Below are 24,052 nucleotides of genomic sequence, written 5' to 3' on the forward strand. Positions count from 1 at the left end.
ATAACAGTGGTCCAAGATAGTGGACTACGTACACAGTAGCTTACAAAGTCCATTGGTGGGAGAAACAGACAAATGCAGGTTCTGTAAAACAGAGCTGAAAACAATTCTACATCTTTTTGTTGTGTGTGATACATTCATGGCAGATGGCCTGTATACTGAAAGTCACAATAAGGTGACAAGACTGTTGCACTGGGGATTGTGCAAACATTATAACATTGAAGTAGCTGCAAAGCATTGGAAACATGAACCACAATGCATTATAGAGATGAAGTTTTATTTCACATGGGATCACCAGTTACCAGCAGTTCAAAAACAGCTGTGACAAAACGAGATATAATAGTATATTAAAAGAAGGCAAAAGTATCATTGATAATTGAAATTGCTAGAAAAACGTAATAAAATACCTGGATTTGCAAGCTGAAAATAGAACAATATGGAGGAAACATACCCATACATTTACAACAGTAGTAAAACCATCAGGTTTAATAAAAACTTAAATTACCTACCAATACATGTAATGCTGTATACATTACAAAAGGAGGCAATTCTGGGTACATTGTGGGTGCTGAGAATAGCACTTTTGGCTAAAATTAGATGAAAACAATACTAATTTCATGAGCTCTAACCATACCCTGACATTAGTATGAGGTCCATTGCTATCATGGTATTAGATACCCAAAATACTTGGAAAAATTAAACAATGAAAAACATGGAGAAATTAAACCAAAATACAACAATTTAATAATGCAGAAATCATGATATCTCTCCTCAAAGTCAACAACAGAAAAACAATTATTTACATTTCAACTACTTATATTCCTAATGGTGAAAACATTATAAATGAAGATAATTTTCTCGATTGGATATCACAACAGATCTGCCATGAAACCCCGATGCTAGGAGACTTACACAAAGACTGGCAGCTTATAACTGGTAACACTCCAAATGAGTCTACAAATCTATAGGGTTTCACAAAAGTAATCACATCTGTAACTCAAATCCAGAAAAGAGCAGGCCATCAATTATCTGTAGACTGGACAGGAACAAAGCAGCAAAATAAAGATAGCAGAATGTCTTCCAGACAGCCTAAGTGACCATTTACAAACGTACACAATTAGTAATTACAACACAGAAGATGGAAACATCAGATAAAACCAAGTTCATAACATAACCAAATTTAATAAAGATACCTTTATCGAATCATTAACTCACTATAAATAGAGAATACTAAAGTCCATGCCCCTAGATGCTGCCATGTCACATTTGAATGACATTTTTCTAAAAATTCTTAACAAACTTGCTCCTGCATGTAATAAAAAGAGACAAATTCATTTGCAAACAATGGCTAACAAAGGAAACAAAAAATTATGGTATAGCAGATTAAAACCTGACACAAAAATACAACTCAAAATTCATATCAAATATTTTGACAGCTTAGAAACCTCACAAAATACTATACCAAAAAAGACAAACAAAGCTGTTACACTAATCTATAATACAAACATTAAAATAACCCAAAAATCTTTTGGTCATCCTTAAAAACATTATTACATGCAGGGCATACTACCACCTCATTCTCCGCAGCTGCCTATAATACTGGTTCGATTCCTACTCAGTTTAACTCCTACTTCATCCAGGCAATACAATCTCTTTTAAATAACAACACCATGGACCTTTTACTTCCTTCATTCTGCCCTAGCCACCCACACCTCTTTGACTTCAGCACTGTACTTAACTCTATTATCAGAAAACTCCTAACTAAACTAAAAGCAGCCTACTTAACAGCTGACCAACTCCTTCTGCATATCTTAAAATGGCTGCAGATGCCATAGCTTTTCCTGCCTCCATTTTGATAAATACTTCCATATCTGAAAAATATGTCCCAGCCATCCGGAAAAAAGCCTACCTCACACCATGCAAAGACAGCACATGAACCCCTCCCCTGTCAAAAATCATTAAACGTTTGTACATATTGTTCATCATGTTAACTTAAATTACCTTGTTTCCTAAACTCAACATGGGTTTAGAACCTACCATAGTACAACAACCACTCTTTCACATCACTAATACTATAACCAGCATAGGAAAAATGGCAGTCTATTATCTACCATGTTCTTTGACCTATCTAAAGCATTTGACAAGGTATCACAGCAACATTTAATTCTGAACTCTTTTCTGTCAGTCTCTCCCAAACATCCCTTTCATAGTTCCTTAGTTACTTACCACCAAGGCAACAAGAAGTTAAATGACAATAGGAGTACTTAGCCCCTTCTGCCAGTTACCATAGGGGTCCCATAGTGTTTCATACTATGACCCTTCCTTTTCAATATCTTCATAAACAACTCTATATTGCCACATGCCTTGATAGCATAGTACAATATGCAGAAGATTCAACATTAATATGTACAGTCCCAACACTATTCAAATTCCAGGAAATTACTCACGCTTCTTTGCCTTCTGTTGATACCTGGCAAAAAAATTCAAACTTGCTCCTTACTCCCAAAAACTAAACTTATGATCTTTATACTCCAATAGTATCAAAAACAAAAACAATCAAAAACAAAAACAATCATTCATGATTACATCAGATAATACCAAAATCGAAATAGTAACCAATATTAAACTACTTGGCATTGTAACAGATGACAACCTCAAACGTGAACAACATATACGACAAATCATAAAAAAAAAATCACCAAAAACTTGAATCCCTTTATATGGCTAAACAGTACCTGACTAACACAGCAAGAAAAACTTCCAACTCTCCAATATGCCTCACCATTCTTAACAAATGTAAGCACAACACTTACATTTTTAGTTTACATTTGTTAACCAGGATTGCTGACGAAGCAAAAGCCCTTTTTCAGCAGAGGCCCGGGGAGAAAAGTTCCAAAACATAGTTACAAAAACAATAACTGTTAACATTATAATCATTCATAATAAAACTTGTAGAACAGTTTTCCTATATATGCAGTTACAATTATCTATAAAATGTTATGAAGAATACTGCAGCAGAAGGAAAGGAGATAGTGTTAGGTAAAAAATGATGAAGTCGGGTCATGTGGCCCACGCAGGTATGAGCCTAGCCCTGAGTAGCATCTTGCCTTCACCCAGAATGATACCACAGTATAAGAACAAAATGATTGACTTCAACAATTGGCTAAGCTTCTGGTGTCATTCAATGGCGATCCAGTATCTGTCTGCCTGGGACGACATGATCGACAAACCACGATGCTTTGCCAGAGATGGTCTGCACCTGTCACCACTGGGATTCAGGTTACTGGCTAAAGCTCTTGCCACCCCTATAGTGGCTTTTTTTAGGCAAGGTTCAAGGGACAAAAACCACCACCATAACAGATACAAGCATGCAAAATCTGAAGGTAATGCTACTTAATGCTAGAAGTCTAAACCTCAAAATGCACTCTCTCGAGGCACTCCTAAAAATGGAGAACATCGATATCTGTGCAGTAACTGAAACCTGGTTCAAGGCTCCAGAGAGCACCCCAGCAATACCAGGCTACAACTCTTACCACACTTTTCGGCCACCAAACAAAGACCGAAACAGTAAAGTTGGAGGAGTGTCCATATTCACCAAGGATATTCACACCTCCAGGCTAGTTGCCCAACACAATGCATCTGAAATTCTCCAGGTGCAACTAACACTAGGTAAGACTGCAATCCAAATTGTACCTTGCTACAGATCCCCCACCATGCCCCAAGATTCTCACTACACCTTTCGAAACATACTGGAAAATATTAAGATACAACCAAACACCCTAATACTGGGTGATTTCAACTACCCTGCCATTAACTGGGAAAATTACTCGGGTACCAACACCTTTTCCCAACGGTTCTTGGAATTCATAAATTCCAATGCCCTCGATCAACTAATCCATTGTCCCACCAGGGGCTCCAATATCCTAGACTTGGTTATTACCAACATGGAAGATAGATGCTCCACACCATTGGTCACCCGCTCATTGGTCAGGTCTGACAATAAGTAAATCACCCTTGACATCCACATCCCACCCCCACCTCCCAGTAAGGAAACCTCCATAAAAAACTTCTCCAAAGCCAACTTCATGCTACTCAAGTCTGAAGTGACAAACTTCATGACACCCATGCAGATGGGAGCTGAAAGCTTGACTGCTGAATCCTACACTAAGGCATTGTACAAGCACATCCACTTGTGCATGAATCGTGCCATCCCAAATAGAAACAAGACGCTCTCCTCCAAAAAAAGGAAGCCAAACTGGATGTTCCCTTGCCATAAACAAACTATACAACAGAAGAAAGAAACTGTTGTAGAAAAGAGGAAAATCTCAGGATGCAAAAAACTCCCTTACCAGCCTCAGTAAGAAGCTGAGATCCTTCATAAAATCCTCCAAGGCTAGTTATGAAAACAAAATTGTTAAAGATTCCAAAGACAACCACAAGGCATTCTATAGTTATGTCAAGAATCTAAATGGCAATGCTCAGATATGCTCTGAGATACAACAGAATGTCATTAAATATACTGATCCCAAGGATATTGCCAATATCCTGGCAGATCAATTTAGTGCCAACTTCACCCCCTCTCACCCCCTAAAGGGCCCATTTCAATACCAAAAGATTGCCAAATTGCGGTAATCATGGCCACACAGGTAGAAACTGCACTCTCCAAAGCTAAGAATACGCATCCATGGGACCAGATGACATCCCTGGCTTTGTACTACATGAACTACAAAATGAACTGGCACCTCACCTAAGTGTAATGTTTAATCATAGCCTCACCTCAGGCTTCGTGCCCACTGACTGGCGCACAGCTACAGTTATCCCACTCCACAAGGGAGGATCCACCTTGGATCCCGGGAACTATTGCCCCATCAGTCTGATGAGCCTGATCTGCAAGGGCATGGAATGCATTATCATGGAACTGATAAACAAAGACATTGGCAACCTTCAAACACTGGACCCCACCCAGTTTGGGTTTGTGAAGGGCTGATCTTGTCTCCTGAACCTGATTGACTTCTTTGAATCAGTCTCCAGAGCTGTGGGCAAGGGTAAGGCAATCCACATAGCCTACCTGGACCTCGCCAAGGCCTTTGACACCATCCCCCACTCTGGAATCATAGATAAACTTACTAAGCTGGGCATAAATCCCTACATCACTCAATGGGTTGCTAACTGGCTTACTGACAGAACCCAGACTGTAAAAGTAGCCGACTCCAAATCCAGTTCCAGACAAGTGACAAGTGGAATACCTCAAGGTTCAGTCCTGGGACCGCTCTTGCTTGGCATCTACTTCTGTGAAGTACAGGCCAACACTAAGGGACTCTGGCTAACAAAATTCGCAGATGACTGCAAACTGGGAGCCATTATTGAATCCCCAAATGATGTGGATATTCTACAAAAGGGCCTTACAGAAACAGATGTTTGGTGCCAGAGCCATGGGCTCAAGCTTACTGCTAAGAAATGTATAGTTATCCCCTTTGAGAAAAACCATGTACCCATGAATTACCACATAGGTGACAGTACAGTAAACACCAAAAGTGTGATGAGAGACTTAGGGACACAGGTGGACAGTGGCCTCACCTTCAATAACCACATCGCCACAACAGTCAGGAAATGTTTCTATGTGGCACACCTCATCACTAAGGGCTTTTCATCCAGAAAAAAGGAGGTCATTGTCCCACTGTACTCATCCCTCATTAGACCCATTATAGAGCACAACGCCCCGTTTGATATGTACCTCACAAGACATCTGCAACAGCTGGAAAGTCTTCAGAAATACCTCACTAAAAGAATCACTGGCCTAAAGCAGATGCCCTATGCTGACCGTCTAAAAAAACTCCAGCTATACTCTGTGGCATATCGTCTACTCAGATGCGATCTCTGCTTAACATACAAGGCCATGTCAAACCCTGAGCTATTGGACATGCTCCACTTAAAGAAATCCCAATCCCTCAGAGCCACACACTCCAGGGATCTAAACCTTGTCATCACAATGAACAAAACATGCTTGACAGATAGGTTCCTGACCCAGAGATTCCCCATACTCTGGAATAGACTGCCCATACATGCCAAGCAGAGCGCGTCCTTGGCCCTCTTCAAAAGGAACCTTGACAATTGGATGTGAGATAGGAAATTCACCCCGGGGATCACGTCAGTCACCCTGCTAGAGGGGGGTCCAGGGATGTAAATACTGTGGGAAGAAATATCCAGGGAATTGTTATGGCTAGGCTTGTATAGGCTCTAGTGCCAATAGCCTAGTACCAGCCTATAAACCTAAGTAATGTAGTTTAAGTTGTAAATGTTTTGGTATAGGGGAGAAGAAATGATGGTAAGACAGAGGAAGTTAGGTTTGTTATTTAGTGAAGGTATATTCAAGGAGGCTGAGAACAGGTACAATTCCAGTGACTTTTTAAGTACTCTTTAGTGGCTAGTTTGAATACTTTAGGATGTGAAAGTGATCTAACTTCTTGTGGGAGTTTCTTCCAAGCAATAGAGGGATGGTAGCTGTATGTAATGGCTCCTATTTTGGACTTGGGCTTGTAAATTTGTAAAAGGACTTGGGTGGAGCTCCTGATTGGTCTGGATGGGGCATAGTGGGAGATTATGGTGCCTAGTGCTGGACAGTAGGATGGTGAATAAACAATGGAGTGTATAATTTAAATATAAATCCAAGCTAGACTCCTGTTATAACAAGATCATTAAATTTTCTACCAACACTCCATCTAGAACCCACCACTGTTGGACCTCAAAACAGTTTAAGTGTCTCAAACTGAACCACTAACATAGTCACAACTAGTTACTGCACACAAGGCAATTTACTACCCTCAAAAATGCCCATTAAAATAATAGTCTACGGAATTACTCCCCCACAAGTGATCTCTGTTCAGGTGAAAAAATTCCTATTAATCACAATTAAGTCTCAGCTCAGCAGGGGAATCGTTGTAGTATTGTTATTGTTCCAAATACAAAAATGACGGGAAAACAACCATGGTTCAAAACAGCCCCTCACTCATCCTTGGTCATGCTCAGTCATGGTTCTGCTCTGTCAAGGTCATGTCCTTGCTCTTCACCAGGTTGTGACTCATCTCAAAGTCTTGTTTCTCGTGATTCTCATGATTCATCTGTCATTTCCTTCTATCTTCTTAGCTGTATTGACACACTCTTTTCTACATTTCGTTAGCGTATTTTCCTCTCTTTTCTATTGTTTTTGCTTCCTGAGACTAATCTTATTTTGCTGGCCTACCTATAATCTTGGACATGTGTCCTATTACACAAAACCCATATCTGTGCTACCATATCTTACACCTTACTACCCCTAGCATTCTTCCTGATACCTATCCCTTTATCTATAATAAGAAATGCATCTAATTTTACAAGATATAGTAACTCAAGTTATAGGACTCACTGCTAAGATTTTGTATCTTAATAAAATACGTATAGACTATTACATTTTTAGTGAAATAAAGATCTTATAACCTTATAATGTATGCCGTTAATACTATTTTTTTTCTTTAGCATTATAAACAGTACTTTCTGCTATTATGTTATACAATAAAACTGTAAGTGTCTAATGTAAATGCAATTATTTATGCACTTCTGATGGAGCTTTTCTCCCTGGATCTTTGCTGAAAAAGAGCACTGCCTAGTTGGACTATATCAGTCAATAAAGACAAATAAATAAATAAATAATAGATGTCAGACAAAGTAATATACAAATATTTAAGAACTTGTGGTACAAAATCCCAAATACTCCCCTGGTTATTAGCTAGGTACCAACTAAACAATTGCTTCCACTTGCTAATATATGATTTCCTAGAAGCAGGTTTTCTTGCCTCCTTTAGTAACTGATGCAAATCCCCATGAAATAAGTGCCTATAAGGTATCAAAACTGAATCACCTAGGCAGTCAGTTGAAATTGGTTGAGACTGAGGTGTATCAAACTCTCATCATCTTGTGTGAGTAGATCCAGTCTGTGTAGACGCTTGTGGTAATTGCCTTTGGCCAGTTCCATGAAAAAAGGAGAACCAGTGTTGCCAAGGGTAAAATGGAATTACCACAATGATTTTGGGGAGTTCTTCTTGATCTCCAGAATTACCCTGGAAATCAGGGGAAAGGGTATAAAATTAAAGGAACATTCCCATCCACATGAATGAGAATACATTTGTTTTCCAGGCTTGCTTAAGATGAGCCATGAAGCACCACAATGATTTTGGGGAGTTCTTCTTGATCTCCAGAATTACCCTGGAAATCAGGGGAAAGGGTATAAAATTAAAGGAACATTCCCATCCACATGAATGAGAATACATTTGTTTTCCAGGCTTGCTTAAGATGAGCCATGAAGCAGAATTTGTTTAATTGTCTGTTATGAAAATAGGTAAACAGATCTATTTGAGGTGTTCCCCACAACTGAATCAGTTCCTTGAAGACCCTCTCATTCAATTTCCATTCTTGAGAGTCTATCCTGGTTCTGCTCAACTTACCTGACAGTATGTTTTGTTTTGACAAACTATAAGATGCTTGGAGGTTTAAGGAATGCGGTAGGGATACTGCTCAATCCATCTTGGGCAGCCGCTTTGTACCTCCCTGCTTGTTCATGAATCACATGACTGTGGTATTGTCTGTAATCACTTGGAGAGGTCCTGCAGAACATAAGCGATGAAGAGGCTTCAAGGCATGAATCACAGCCAACATCTCCTTTATAATGATGTGCTTTGGTCTGTCTGAATGACTTCACAGGCCTTGAACCTTTAGCCCCTGGAAACTGCTCCCCAAGTACAGTCTGAAGCTTCTGTGGTGAGATATTGGTTTGGCGTATGAGGAGAGAAAAAGAGAGATCTGGGTTCAGCTAAATTTGTTGTCTCCACCAATTCTGTTCTGTTTTTGAAAGCTGAAAATTGAGGATCCAGATGATATTAGTGCTGGGTCAATGAATTTCTTTTGGAATCCATAGCATCTTTCTCAAGTGTAACCATTCTTGAGGAATCAAGAGTATCACAGAAGCCATGAACCCTGAGATCCTGATAAGTTATTTTACAGAAGTCTCAGACTGACTGGAGAATCTCCTGAAAATTTCCAGATAAACATCTACCTTCTCTTTTGTCAGAAAGGGCTTTTGAAGAGGGGTATTTAGAATGCAATAGAAAAACCCAGTCCTGTGAGACTGATTCAAGGAGGATTTTTTAACATTTATCTGGAAGCCCATATTGGAAGAAGAGACATAACCCAGGTCAATGACTCTTGACATCTGGTTAAAGACTCTGCAAAGATAAGCAAGTCATCTAAAGAAAGCTGTATATGAATTCCATTCACTCTGCAATGGGCTGTACCTGGGGACAGACATTTTGTAAACATCATTGGAGCTGCGGATAATTCAAAGGCTAATACAGAGAATTGATAATGCCAAAGAGATACAGAGAACTTCAGAAATTTTCTGAAGCTTGTGGCTATGGGAATATAATGATAAGCATCTTTTCACTCTAGCGTTACCATATACCTTATGAGAGAGATGAGGGGTAACAGGTTCCATGAGGTCAACACTTTGAATTTCTGTATTTTCACATACATAGATAGAAATAAAAGATCCAGTACTGGGCTCCAGAGGTCTTTTTCTTTGGTATCAGAATCATTCTGGAATAGAAGTCTTTGCACCTTTGACTTACAGGCACTGATTCTTAAGCTTTATTTGGTGTGTAAAGACTGAAAAACCTGAGTAATGTTTGACTGAAAATGACTGGGTAGATTATAAGTGATGTATAATATTTGCAGCTGGGACTGTGTCAGTATGGCTCGTGATGTAAAATGCTTGCAACTAAGATTGTGTTGGTGTGGTTTGTTTTCATTTATATAAATGTATGATTGCTTATGTCATTAAGTGATGGTTTAATAAAGATGTTTATTGTTTAAAATAATGGTCAGGAATTGAATAATTTATATAATGTTGCTTAGGTTATATGAGATATAGCAATATATGTAAAGTATAGTATTAGTAAACGTGAACATGCTAATATAGTTTGATTACTTTTATATAAATGTAAATTTGCCTATGTCACAAGTAATAATACAATAAAGGTGTTAAAAAAAACTGAGAAAAATATTCTTTTTGGTTCAGAGGGTGTGGAAGAATACCCCTGAAAGGAGAGTTTTGTATCCAGTGCCATCTGTTACTCTCCTGAACCACTTTTAACACCCAAGAGTCTGAGACAACCTTTTACCAAAGGAAGATGTTGAGGACCAGCTTCTGGGATACGTGTCATATAGTGTGTGTATGTATGTATAGGTGTGTATGTATGTGTATGCATATTGTGTGCATACTCTTGCATGTATATTTGCTTGAATGTATATATGGAAAACTTAAACATTTATATACTATTATTCAGTTGTGAAATATCTTGCAATGCTCTACCAGGTTCTTATCTACTCTCATTGTATATTCTGTACACTTGTATTTTCAACCAAAAGAGGGAATATTCTCTTATTGTATACTAACAGCTGTAAAGTCTACAATTGGTATGCTACTGCTCTGTAATGTCTCTCTTATAAATTTTTCTTCTCTCTGTAAACTTATGGAGTTTTTCTCCCCAGGACTCTGCTGAAAATGGACACATGTCCAGTTGGACTATCCTGGCAAACAAATGTTAAATAAATAAAATAAATAAATAGGTTTTGGGGGTGATATTGCCTTGAAAGGGGAGTGAGACAATGCTGGCATAGTCCTTCTGTACTGTTGATAATTTCTCTCTTTGCTGAAAGAACCCCTGTTTCTAATTTTTATTCCCCTCTGGCACCTCTCAACTGTACAGATTTTCACAGAATGTCCAGATTTTTGCCTCATATTTTTGGTCCATTTTTCATAAAACTGTGGTTTTCTGACAAATTAGTGGCAAATCATTAAAGATTTAATTTAGAAAACAATGACAGACATCTGAGTTTCAGACTTCAGACCCTTCCAAAAATTCATCCTAATGCAAAACGTGTTATCTATTAATTTTCTAAGTTTATAAGAGCAATATTCTATGAATATTTAAAAATTTTCCTTATTTTTGGGCCTTTATCCCACTTTTGTTTATGGCTTTGTCCAGATTTCTTGCTCTAAGAAGTTGGGAGGTTTGCTGACAATCTAATTTTTAGCTCTTTATTTTGCCAAAATATAACTTATTTTGCTTATTTCATTTTTTAGGGAAAGAGGGAGGCCTAAAAGGCTTGTATTGGAGAAATAAAAAAAAATCTTAGGTACTCCCTGAATCAGTTTCCCTTCTTTTATCAAATTGTTTGAGACCCTGAGTAGCAGGAAAAGCCAAGCAATGCATCCATGTCTAAAGCAGAGTATAATATTTCAGACTTTACCTCATCAGCAAACTTTTATGTACGCAGTCATATCTACTCAATGCTGTAGGAGAAGCAGAGACGCTAGACACAGTGTCTTCCCAATCATACGTACTCTTCAGAGCATGTTTGGATACCTGGGACATAGCAGAAACAAATAGATTCAGAAAAGAACTATTTTCTATAGGAAGTGTGGTAGCAAATTCCCCCATATTGCCCACATAACAAATCATGACCTTCCACATGTACGCCTGATAACTGAGAATTCTGAAAGCTAAAGTGGAAGAAGAAAACATTCTGTTATCTAGGCATTCCAACACCTTGCCTATCTTGGACTACAAAAAGAATTATTGTTCAGCATCAATCTATTGGCAGCATGCAAAGCAGTGGATATGGCTGCTCTAGCTGATCTAAGGTGAAAGAAAAGAAATGTATTAGTCTGAGGAACTTTATTCATTTAATCTGTATTTTTAGGGACTGATGGCTGGGTATTTGGACAATCGCAGACAGCATTCAAAACATCCTTGCAGGCTGGCAGTATAGCAGGGATGGGTAAGGAATGAGAAGCACCTATTTGTGACATATGTCATCTCTTCAAAAAAAAAAAAAAAAAAAAGCGGACAACTAATGTTGAAAAACAGAAAATGTATTTAATAACAACAACTTCACAAACACAAAGCTTTCAGGTGTGATTGGTTTGTTGTATCTTTGTTCTTACATATTTAATGGACTGAAGAGGTATGTTTTTTAATCACACTGAAGAAGGGTCTTGTACTTGAAAGCTTTGTGTTCGTGAAGTTGTTATTAAATACATTTTCTGCTTTTCAACGTCGTTTGTCCATTTTTCTGGAAGTTACTTGTTTTGTTTTTACTGTTTGACTATGTTTGCATGAGTTCCACACCCCTTTTCTCTATATTTTATCATCTCCTCAGTTCAGTGAAAGCATCTAGGTATTCCCATGAAAAGGTTGCACTCATCCTGGCTATGGTCTGTTTTATAAGAAAATTGTGCCCCAAAAGGGTAAGAATTAATATTTCCTTCACAGTCAGAGAACTGGGCTTGTGAATCTGTAGAATAAAACCCTATTGCTATCATCATCAGAATCATTACCCTGTTTCCTCAGGAATTTCTTTACAGGGAATGCCTAGCTGTCATGGCTTCAGGACACCAAGGTGCATAGCCTGTAATGGATGGCTTGGTAAGGAAAGAAAGTAATCTTTCTTAACTGTAATAAGTTGTTGTGTTACATAATGTTTAGTCTTTTGTTTTTTTTTCTGTACAGGAATCCCTGTGGAAGAAGACTGACATGAAAGAGGGAGATCTGACTGGACTAATGGTCTCTTCCCTTTTTTACCCCATGAAGAATCTCCTGGAATCTCTCCCAGCCTTAGGCAAGATGGTTCTCCCATGCCCAAATTGGACACTGGTGCAGCTGAAAATGTGTCTGACCCCTACTTTATGATGTCCAAAAGGACAACACCAGATAAAGCCAGAGAATTAAGTGAGTCCTGTGAAGAACAATTGCTTTTCACTTCAGGTTCACCCACTATCAGATGAAGCATAGACTGAGCCCATGGCACTTACTAGAATTCCTTTGTAAGTAATTTTTTCTTTCTAGTTAGATCTGGAATGTTACCAGCATGACTAGAGTAAGTATCCATGCTGTAACCAAAGAGAAGATGCCCAAAGCAGTAAGTATTGCTGGAGTGAGTCAGTTGGAAAGTAAGTTGCTGCAGTGCATCCACAAACAGCCCACTTAACACTCACACTTCTTATTGCAGCCCCTTCACAATCTAAAAGCAAAAGCAGCACACAAATTCCCTGTCAGCACTCCTTTTAAAGTTTTAAATTCACTGACAGAAAAAAGTAGGTTGTGAAAAGTGAACAGAAGCAATACACTGATAACACATTCCTGTCTACCCAAAGTAAAATGTTTAATCGCAAAATAAAAGTTTGCATAAGCAGTACATATTTTTTCTCAAAGATAGCTCTGAATTAGTTAAAAAACACTAAAAGTTAAGACAGAAAACCACTGATATTGAAAAAATATCAAGTGTCTTAATGGGGAATACTGCTTTTAGGCAGAAAATAAATTTAAATAATATTTTCTAAACACGCAACAAATTATGTGTGGAGGGGTTTCTCAGCAGGGACTTCTCTGTGAGAAACAAAGTTCTTAGCTAAGTGCTTCTCTGGTGAAGCCTCTGATTTACTTCTCCCTGAAGTGGCAAGAAAGTACTGAATAAATATTCACTCTGACTGATTTCTTTCATTGGGGCTAGCTATACAGAATTCAATGTGAAGGCATGTAAGGGTAGGGTGGTAGGCAGAGCTCTGTGAAGCTGACCATTTGTTAACTGCAGCAGTGTCAGTGATGAACATCATAAATTACCACAATCTTTTACTAGTAATTATTTTATTTGTAATTAAAAAAAATCCTTTTATCATCTATATTCTTCCCTGCATTGTCTTAAATAATAGTTAAAGATCTCTTATTGCTTGCACACTTGGAAGCCACTATTAGGCATGAAATCTTTAAGTCAAAAATTAAATCTCTGATTTTGTTCATCAGCATTTTATGGACTATTTGCTCTTAAAAGCTCCAAGGCCATACCTCCTGTGTACTGAATCTTGGCTTTCTATTGAGTGGTGTGCGTGGTTCACTCACCACATATTCTGGATTTTACTGAAGAACTGATCTGCTCCATGGTGAAAATTGAGTTTGGCTTTTAGACCAGCTGTATAGTAACACTTCTTCATCTCATCCAAGCTAACATAACACGACTTACTTCCAGGAATATCCACTCTAGATACAGTAATCTGTAATTTTGTACTGTCTCAGTTTCCATTGCTGAACCTTATCCCATACATTATTTGTGTTCCTTTTTGTATTACCTTTTTTCGGCTGTACCTGTCCATATAATCATCCTCATAATCTTCGGCTTGCAAAGTACAGAACAGTACAGTTCTCTAACACCTTTAGCTTCAGTGTCACACAATGACTGTGGAAATGACCTAGCATATGACATGATTAGCTTTCCTACGTAGATGTCTACATATGCTGCAGGGCTGTAGCATATGAGTGATCTGAGTAATCCGAGATGCACGGAACCATTTTGAAAAAATATATTAGTCTGCCAAAGCCTTGGCACCTCTAGTTCAGTGGAACAGTTGTGAGAGAAAGTGTGTGTGTGTGTGTGTGTGTGTGTGTGTGTGTGTGTGTGTGTGTGTGTGTGTGTGTGTGTGCGTGTGTGTGTCTGTGTGTGTGTGTGTGTGTGTGTGTGTGTGTGTGTGTGTGTGTGTGTGTGCGTGTGTGTGTGTGTGTGTGTGTGTGTGTGTGTGTGTGTGTGTGTGTGTGTGTGTGTGTGTGTGTGTGTGTGCATGTGTGTTGTGTCTGTATACATAGGGCACATATTTAGGAAAATAAATCATAGCTGGTTACTCATTTATGCCAGTAAATAATATCCACATTTATTTGTTGAGACATTCAATAACATAGTAATTTAGGAAGGAGAATGAAAAATTAAACACTATTTATTCAGGTTTTACTCAAAGCTTTATTTCAAAGGAAAAGGAAAAGAGTTTTATAGAATACAGATGATTTTCACATCAAAACTACAGGATTTAAACACGCAAATTCTATTCATATGTTTTATGGCATTTTTCCCAACATTGATATAAAAATGACATAGTCACATAGCATGACAAGAATGGGCAAGATTTCTGTGGATATCATTTACCAAACTGTATCAAATGCTTCATTTGGCTTACTTAAACATGTGATATATGATCTGTAAACTTTACAATAAATTCCAGTGGCAGACAGAATGAGAAACATGCCAGAATGCTACATAATAAGTCTAGAAACCCACTAAAACATCCATTTATTAAACATTGCTACAGTTTCTATAGTTTTTAATCTAAAACCGTCATCATCAATAACAAATCATAATTCCCTTATTAGAAACATGCTGATGGCTATCTTGAAGATTTGTAATTGAATAGGTATCTCAAAACTGCTTTCAGACTATGTTGGTGTAGCACATCTTCTCAAAATAATTCCCTTATACAGGTTGTTGTGTCTTTCGGCTTTTCCCGGTTAGGGGTCGCCACAGTGGAACTCCGGTCGGCTAATGACTGGCAGTAGATTTTTACGCGCTGAGTTGCCAGCCCTGACGCACAACCTTCAACGAAGGTACGCCCATTCACGCAGGTCTCCACACAGAAGACGCTCTAGCTGAGAATCGAACAGGACAACGTCTTAACTGTGAGGCGACAACGCTACCGCAGCACCACCACCGCAGTATAATTCCCTTATACAGGTAGTAGAACAAAATACTAAGGTTCATTAACCTAAGTAACAGAAGAGAATACTGCTGTATAATCCTGCGCAGAGCAAATGGGCTTCTCGTATCTGATATGGCCATATTTCTTCTTAAATGTCCACCTCTGAACAGTAAACAGTATTATGGACCAATCTTATGTACTACACTACTAAGAAGCCATTCACATCTGGTAAGGCCACATATAAATTAGCTGCCAGTGAGAAAGTGATCGGTTGGGGGTTGGCATAATGGTTAATGTGTTTACTTTACTGTCACAAGGTAAAGGGTTTGATTTTCACATTTGGGAAGCATTGCTAGGATTAAAAAGGCTCCCTGGGGTCATTAGCCTAGTAATTACATATGAACCTACAAAAGCATTTGTGAAGTTAGCTCCTACATTTTGGAACAGCTTACCTGAAAAAGTAAGAAATATTGATAGACTTAAATATTCCAGAGACAACTAAAATACTAAAAGATAATCAATGTAATTAGTTTAGGGACAGTGGCTAGGATATAAAACTACTGACTACACAGATTATAGACCATAATAAAAATATATATATCACTACAAAGTATTTGTCTAAGTTAAACTTGTACTCTAAATGCCTTTATAACTTTTCATTACTTTTTGCAACTCTACATCTTGTTTTATGCATAACCCATTTATTAAGACAGTTGTTTTATTTTTGACTGCTTCCATATTGTCTCATATTAATTGTTCTTGGACTGTATTTAATTCTCCAACTTTACCTTGCAATGGATATGGTTGAGCTGTGCTTGACTATACTGTCATTGATATTCACTTATACTGTTTGCATATGTTATTTCAAGACCATGGATTTTTATTATTGCTTTACCCTTCTGTTGGATGAAAATTCATTTCTTGAGCATCAGTTGCTCAATGCTCAATATGCCGAGGATGGGGGCATCTCCATATAAAGATATTGTAAGCAGATGTGTTACCAGTGATGCTCTTTTGGGGGTAATTTCCCCTTTTTTCGAGTTGGTGCAACCATGACATTGGTATATACCCAACAAGCATCAGCTACTTGTTTCAACATTTGCATTGAACAGGATAGTGACAAATATTATAAGCCACAAAATGGCTGAATATGTACAATGCTTATATATACTAATTTTCACTCGTTAAAATAAATAAATCTCAAATAAATAACAAAATAAACATGTGACCCCCATCCCCTATGTGACCCACTGATTTAACCTTTCCATTTCCTCACCTGTCCTTCACTGAGTATTTTCCATTCTCCAATTATTTCCTAAGCCTTCTTCCATCTTTCCTTAACCTTTTCACTTTGTTTTCTCTATCTTTGGATTGTCACAACTCTCCTATATGTTTCCAAAATGTGTATTATTAATATGGTATCCTGCCACATTATGTCATCTTTCCAACTCTTTGCAATAAGGTTCCTCACCCATCCTCTTGTTTGGAACAGATGAACATTTTCTTTCTCATCCTCATCTTGAAATTTGCTCCCCCCTGAATCCTAACAGCACAAATTCCCATTCTCTCAGCACCTGCCATTAAAAGATGTCTTCTCATCCCATAGTACTCTATTCGCATAAGGGTCTTACTTCTGTACATGCAAAACATACAAACATACCTGACTTCTGCTTCACTGTGTCTCCAACATTTGCCTTTCTTTGCTTTCTGTGTCTTACTTACTTGAAGGCAAATTGTAAATCGATGGAGACTTCACCTCATGTAGCCGTCCCACTCCATTGATGATGACCTTCGCATCACTCATCTGTGTAATGTTACTTTTAACTCTATTTGCATAAAACCAAACCATCACTTGCACCCCACGTCTGTCTGACTTTTTCCATAAAATGTTGGAAATTATTACAGTTCAATTTTCTGTTCAGAATTCCACATCTTAACCCATTGTCTGCTTCTTCTCCTATTTACTCCCCCCACTGCTCCTATCATATTCTCTTGAGTGAAGTGAGCAAACTCCCTGTCTCACTAGTCATCCGTTTATCACTATTTTCAGGTGTTCATACTTTAGCCATTCCTCTTCATCCATACCATAAAACTACTCAAGTTCCTTCCACTCTATGCAAAACAAGCTGCTCTTCTCAGTTTTTGATTCTTTATAAAGTACCGAAAAGTTTATTTTAAAGTATTAACTTTCTCCACATCCCTACATCTCTACTTCCTCCAATGGATTCTCTTTCCTATATCCACATTGCTTAGGTTTCTCCAGGCAGGAAAATTCATCAAATCATGTGTGTATAAAAACTCATTTCACTATTCTTTTCCCACAATTCCCCTAGAATTGTACCTTTCTTTCCTCTCCAGTCCCTGTCATCTAACACTCCATCAACCTTTTCTTCTCCCTGCACCCCCAGTTCCCTCAACACACAATATGCTGATGCTGATAATGCATATAATATTGGTGCATCATTTGCTTACCACTGAACCTGTGACCCAACTGAAATCTTTTCTTTGCAGTCCTGGTTCATTTTCCTTCCAACACAAAACATAATATAATTGCATCTTCTGAATCCATTTTCATTCTTTTTCAATTTCTCCAAATGTTTACGGTTTCTAATACCATGTTAGAAATTAACCCCATTCCTAAGTCACAGTATGATTCAAGTTTATTAAATTAGTATTCCTTCAATCATTGATATTTGCCAAGATTTTTCTTTTTAGCACCTGCAATATGCCTTGAAATTCCTCCTTCTGCTGTAGTTCTTCTTGAGTTACATGTATCGATAACAAATTTAGGTATGCTTGATAATTCTTTTTTATTTTAGGCAGATGTTAGAAGAGATTTCCTTAGGAAGTAACATTATTTGAATGCTATTAATCCTACCAGCCACATATAGGCTTTATAATTTCACCTACTTAACAACCCAGAAATCAACTAAACCTGTTCCTTATAATCAGACCCAGTCATCTTTCCAGAGTTTCTCAGACCTTTATCCTTAATATATTATTCCCCTTTTTTTACCAGTCAAGACCTCTCACACAACTGACACCACCCTTCCCACCCTCAATTTAACTGTATTGGTCTGATTTCATTCCAACCACAAGATCTCAAAGTCTTTGAATATGTTCCAAACTCCTTGCACACCAAAGTCTAATTCATCAGAGTTTAACATAAACATCTTCTAACAATCTACAAATGTTCCACTTCCTTGGCCTTGAACGTAAGAAAGACCTCACACTTTATCAACTGGTGCAAATAAACTTGGGGTGGCTGCCTTTTACCATTTTCTGTCTCCACATCCTTTGATTGCTTCCCTTTGGTTGACAGACTTATCTTAGGGACATTATATAAGCCATTAATCTAGCGATTATGTCTCTGACCAAACCCAATCTTTGTTTTCACTTTAAATGGAAATCTCCACTTCACAATTTCAAGAGATTATTTTCATCAAAAATATCACTCTTGCTTGCTCTAGTCCCCCCCCCCCCACTCTCTCTCTCTCTCCTCTTTGGATTCGCCCAGCGTCCATTGGCCATTTAACCCTTGATAGATTCCAACTGGTCTTCCTCCACAAATTCTGGAATACTATCTTCCAGTCATTTTGAAAGGATCATAGCTAATACATTGTCATAAACTTTAATCAGATATTCAGGAAGATAATTTCATAAATCCATCAACAGCTGTCCTGTTTTGGGAATCAAAATGATACTTAATGTTCTAAAATAAATTTGGTAGAACTCCTGACCAAGATACATAATTATATGCTTCAATCACAAATTGTCCAACCTCCCATCCTATTCTTCCTAAAAAAACTCTCATGTAACTCAATTTTTCCATCGGACTTTCCCACTATTTATTGTCCAGGAATTCATAGTGCTGAATTTATTTTCCATCCTCTCTCACACTTTTTCCTTCAAAGTCCTTTCCTGCCACAATTCAACTTCTTTCCTACCTTCTTCTCTTATTTCTTGTGGTCTTTGCTTAGGTTAGTGCATTTATCTGTAAACATCTTCCATCAATCATCGGATACCTTCCCTATCTCTAACTGAATCACCAATCCTTTCTCTTAACTCCAGAATTTTCCTCTTCATTTTTTCTACATTAACTTTAAGCCTAATAATTTTCCCAAATTATCACCCTGCACCCATCAAAAATCCTCTCTGCTGATACATCCCCTCTCCATTTCCATGATTTGTATCTGCAGTTTTATTGTTTCAAGTTTTCTGTCTTCATCCTCCTTCTTCATTTCCTACCCATCTAAATTAACCTGCAACCTCTTGAGTTTTCTTACCACTCAGTCTCAATAAACTGTCCCATACCATCTAATACTCCTTCATAGTAATCTTCATTGCATTTTGCCATTCCCTTTGCCAACTCTTCTGCTGTTAAGCTGGAATTCTTCCTTTATTATAATTTACCCTATTTCATTTCACTTCACCCACTTACAACGTTGGCTTTCATCTCCACCATTTTCTTCTATTTACCTCTTGTCACTATTTACCATCATTTTAACATGTTGTTGTTGTGTCTTTCGACCATCATTTTAACATGTACATGATTTTTTTCTCATATGAACAGCTCTTCCACCTTCATATCTACCCTCCCCTCAATTAAAAATGTGTCCATTTTAAGTACTTGATGGTCTACATTGCTTGAAATGTATATTCCTTCTGTTGTAGATGCCTCAACCTCCAATGCTTAGCTCATCCCTCATTCATTTCCCAGTGAGGCTATACCTTCTGAGCTTTCCTATCCACTTTACTTTTTCCTTACTTGTGATTTAACTTAGGGTTTACTAACACATTAAAACTCCCTGTTAAGAATGACATATTCTTACATGGAGTCTTGCACTAACATCAGAATTGGATCATGGTCAAATGGGTCCCTAGGCAGGATAATAGGTCAGCAGCCCCCAGCCATTCCAGGTGTCCACTTACTTGGCTATTTCTCCCCACTTACCATAAACATGGTTCAAACCTGTTAGTGTGCATACTGTTTTCTTCTTTACTTCTACAAACTTTTATTTCAAATTGTATAGTGCAAGCACTGATAGCCATTTGCTGAACAAAATAATACAGTCTCGCAATGAAAACAGACTTAGCATGAGCAGTAAGCTTCTCTGCCCTTGAAACTCACATTCATTGAAACCAACATTCAAAGAAAATGCATCTGGCCAGTGGTGGGTTAAGTTTACTTTTGGGTGGTTGTCAAACCATAGGCCCCTTGCACACATTTTTGGACCATGCGTACATGCATGTGTTCTTTGATGTACTGTCCTGATTATATTAAATTATATTCCTTGTATAATACAGTAAACCTTTTAGAGTGCTTTTTAAATTTGTAAGTTTGAACATTTTTCAAGTTAGCAATTAAACAAAACATATGAAATAATAATGACAAAACTACCCATTACAGAACATTTCAACCACAAAAGGCCACTCAGACTGCTGCCATTAGAATCCACCAGTATTAGTCAATATATACAGTCTCTGCAGAAGTAAAAGTCATCTGAATAATTCCATGTTAAAGAGATCTATAACTAATGCTACTGGCAAACAACTTTACATTTCAGTATTTAATGTACAAATTCAATGCATGCTGACCTTGAAGAATAAACTGCCAATGTTACATTAAAAAAATGGTAAGCTGGTAATTTTGCAATATGGAATAGCAACAGGTGCATAGTTACTGGGTATCTCATCTGAAGGGGACATACTAAGGAGAGCAGCACCCATATCCCCCCCTTAAAGGGGGCACTGCAATATCAGCACTCCATATACATGATGTGGGAGAAGAACCCAAAGCCTCCTGCACCAAAGGCAAGTATGCTACCTGTTATGCTACTAACACTGCTTTTGAAATTTATAGCACAACACTAATGATGGCCATTTGTTAAACAAAACAATTGCACATTGAAAACAGACTTAGCAAGAGCAATCGTAAACTGCTCTTCCCTTGAAACTCAACATTCCTTAAAAATGCACAGAAACTCAACAATCTTTGAAAGTGCAGGGAAACTCAACATTCTTTGAAAATGCACTGGAACTCAACAGTCTTAGAAAATGCATTGAAACTCAACAGTCCTTGAAATTCACTTGCTGATGACAGCTTGGAAATTGGTGTAGAGGATTCAGGCTCTAGGGTCCTGTATTCAAGGTGCAGGGTTTGAGCCTGAATGATTTACCCAGCCTGCCATCCCTAACTGGGGCATTTTATACGGACACACTTCTGTGTTTATTTCATGAATGATCCATTCTCCGTATTCATCAGAAAGGCAACAGTAATCCATGCGTGTCTTAAAAAAATCACATGCTCTATTTCGATGTTTAAATGTGCGTGTGTGTGTGTGTGTGTGTGTGTGTGTGTGTGTGTGTGTGTGTGTGTGTATGTGTGTGTGTGTGTGTGTGTGTGTGTGTGTGTGTGTGTGTGTGTGTGTGTGTGTGTGTGTGTGTGTGTGTGAGAGCGCTGTACTACAGATGCTACTAAGGATGTAGTATGGGTGCATCCTTTAAGAAGAAAAATTAATGCATATGGCGTGTATTCTTAAAGAAGAAATGTAAGTTTTGTGTGGGCTCCCCCAAGCCAGTGGGCCCCAGGTGACTGCCTAAGTTGCCTAGTGCTGGATCCAGCTCTGACCACCATGTCTTTTAAAAATATTTTAAGAACTTAGAATTGTCTTCCTTCAGGCCATAGGCACATCCCAATTTCAAAATTTTAGGTCATAATCTCAGCCCTGCAATTGCTTATCTTTCTACTATATGTTCTGTAACAAATTCAGTTTTAGCATACAACTTTTTTCTTTAACATTATCAAGTACCCTCTATGCCTCTCACACTTAACTGATCTGCATCCATCTATCTGCAACATTCTTCCTTATCTTTAGTGTCTCTTTCCTCTCCAGCTTGGTCTCTGATAAAAAAAAAAAAACATTGCATTTCCATTGTCTTTATCTAGCTTTCTCCGAATCCTACCCATCATTCCTGGGTGTTAACCTCCCACACAATTTCCATATAAAGAAAATAATAACCTTCATCTTACCCCTTTCCCTATTTTCCTCACTACCTCCTTCATTTCATTTCTCCTTCCAGCATCAGGCTTAGTTATTTTCCCAATGCTGTTGGGCCTTAGGCTTCCTTATTCCTTCAACATTCTAGGCTTAGCACAGAAAGGGCACTAACCCACAGATGTATGTGTGTCATAGACAGTGTGTGAGCCAGAGTCCAGTACAACTTTCTCAATACACTCCTGAGCTCTAACTTATCCTATTGACAGCAATGGCTCTAAAAATAAACAATGCTCAAACATTTCCTCCTCTCCAATGGCCACACAGATAATAATCCATTGAAATAACACTTCCTTGTACTCCCCCATTTTTCAATTATTTGACCTTGTTATATGAGTCAATGTAAATGAGCCTTATAACCCCAATAGGAGAGCTTTATGACCTAGCAAGTAATCATGATATAGGGCTTTTTGTCCATTCAAACCCATTCATTAACAGATAGAACAACATTTTAACTACATTTATCTCTGTCTGTTATGTCACTTATGTCACGTCACTTAACTATTATCACAGAACATGGTCTCACACACACACACACACACACACACACACACACACACACACACACACACACACACACACACACACACACACACACATATGCAAAAAAATACTTAGTATCACAAATATGCAAGCACAATCCAGTGTAGAACTCATACACACAGTTTCTTCAGAATTTTAACTGCCTTTATCTGATTCAGTTGTATCCTTAGCCAATATCAAGAAACTTAGCAATACTAAAAGCATTTAAGTAGTTTTATCAGAGTCCATTATATCCACTCAGAATAGCATACCTGTGCTGCCTGCATTGCATTAAAAAGCCATTACACACCCAGAATTATCTCTTCATATCAAACCAATCAATTAAGAGCATCATCTGCTCTTGCCCAGGACCTTACAAACTTCCTTCCCCTCATATAATCTTACAGCAGGTTTGTTTGTAGTATGTGTGCTTGAACTTTAATGTTAGCTCCAGCTAGAAATTCTCCCTTCTGCCATATGTACATTCCCATTTGCTTGCAGACTGTTTTGGCTCACAAGAAACTATGACAGAAATCAAAGGAACTGTAATGATATGGGCAAGTGCCAGCATAGCCAGCTGGATTTTTGTAAAGAATGACATGTCATTTGAATATCAAACTGATTTGTGCAAGATACTTGTGTTACAAATGTATTAGAACTGTATGTCATTTATATATCAAACATATTTGTACAGATGCTTGTGCTGGAATGAAAATAAATGAAAATGTAAATGTATTATTGCAACTGAATTAAATGTGCCAGCTAGTGTACCTTAAGAAAAATAAGGGAAATGTAAATGAGCAGTTAAACCATTAAAACATTACCCCACCATGCTGAATAGGACCGCTGACATTAGGTCTGAGAAAAA

The sequence above is a fragment of the Protopterus annectens genome, chromosome 11.part0, assembly GCF_019279795.1.
Source record: "Protopterus annectens isolate FY-2018-M chromosome 11.part0, PAN1.0, whole genome shotgun sequence".
Classification (NCBI taxonomy): domain Eukaryota; kingdom Metazoa; phylum Chordata; order Ceratodontiformes; family Protopteridae; genus Protopterus; species Protopterus annectens.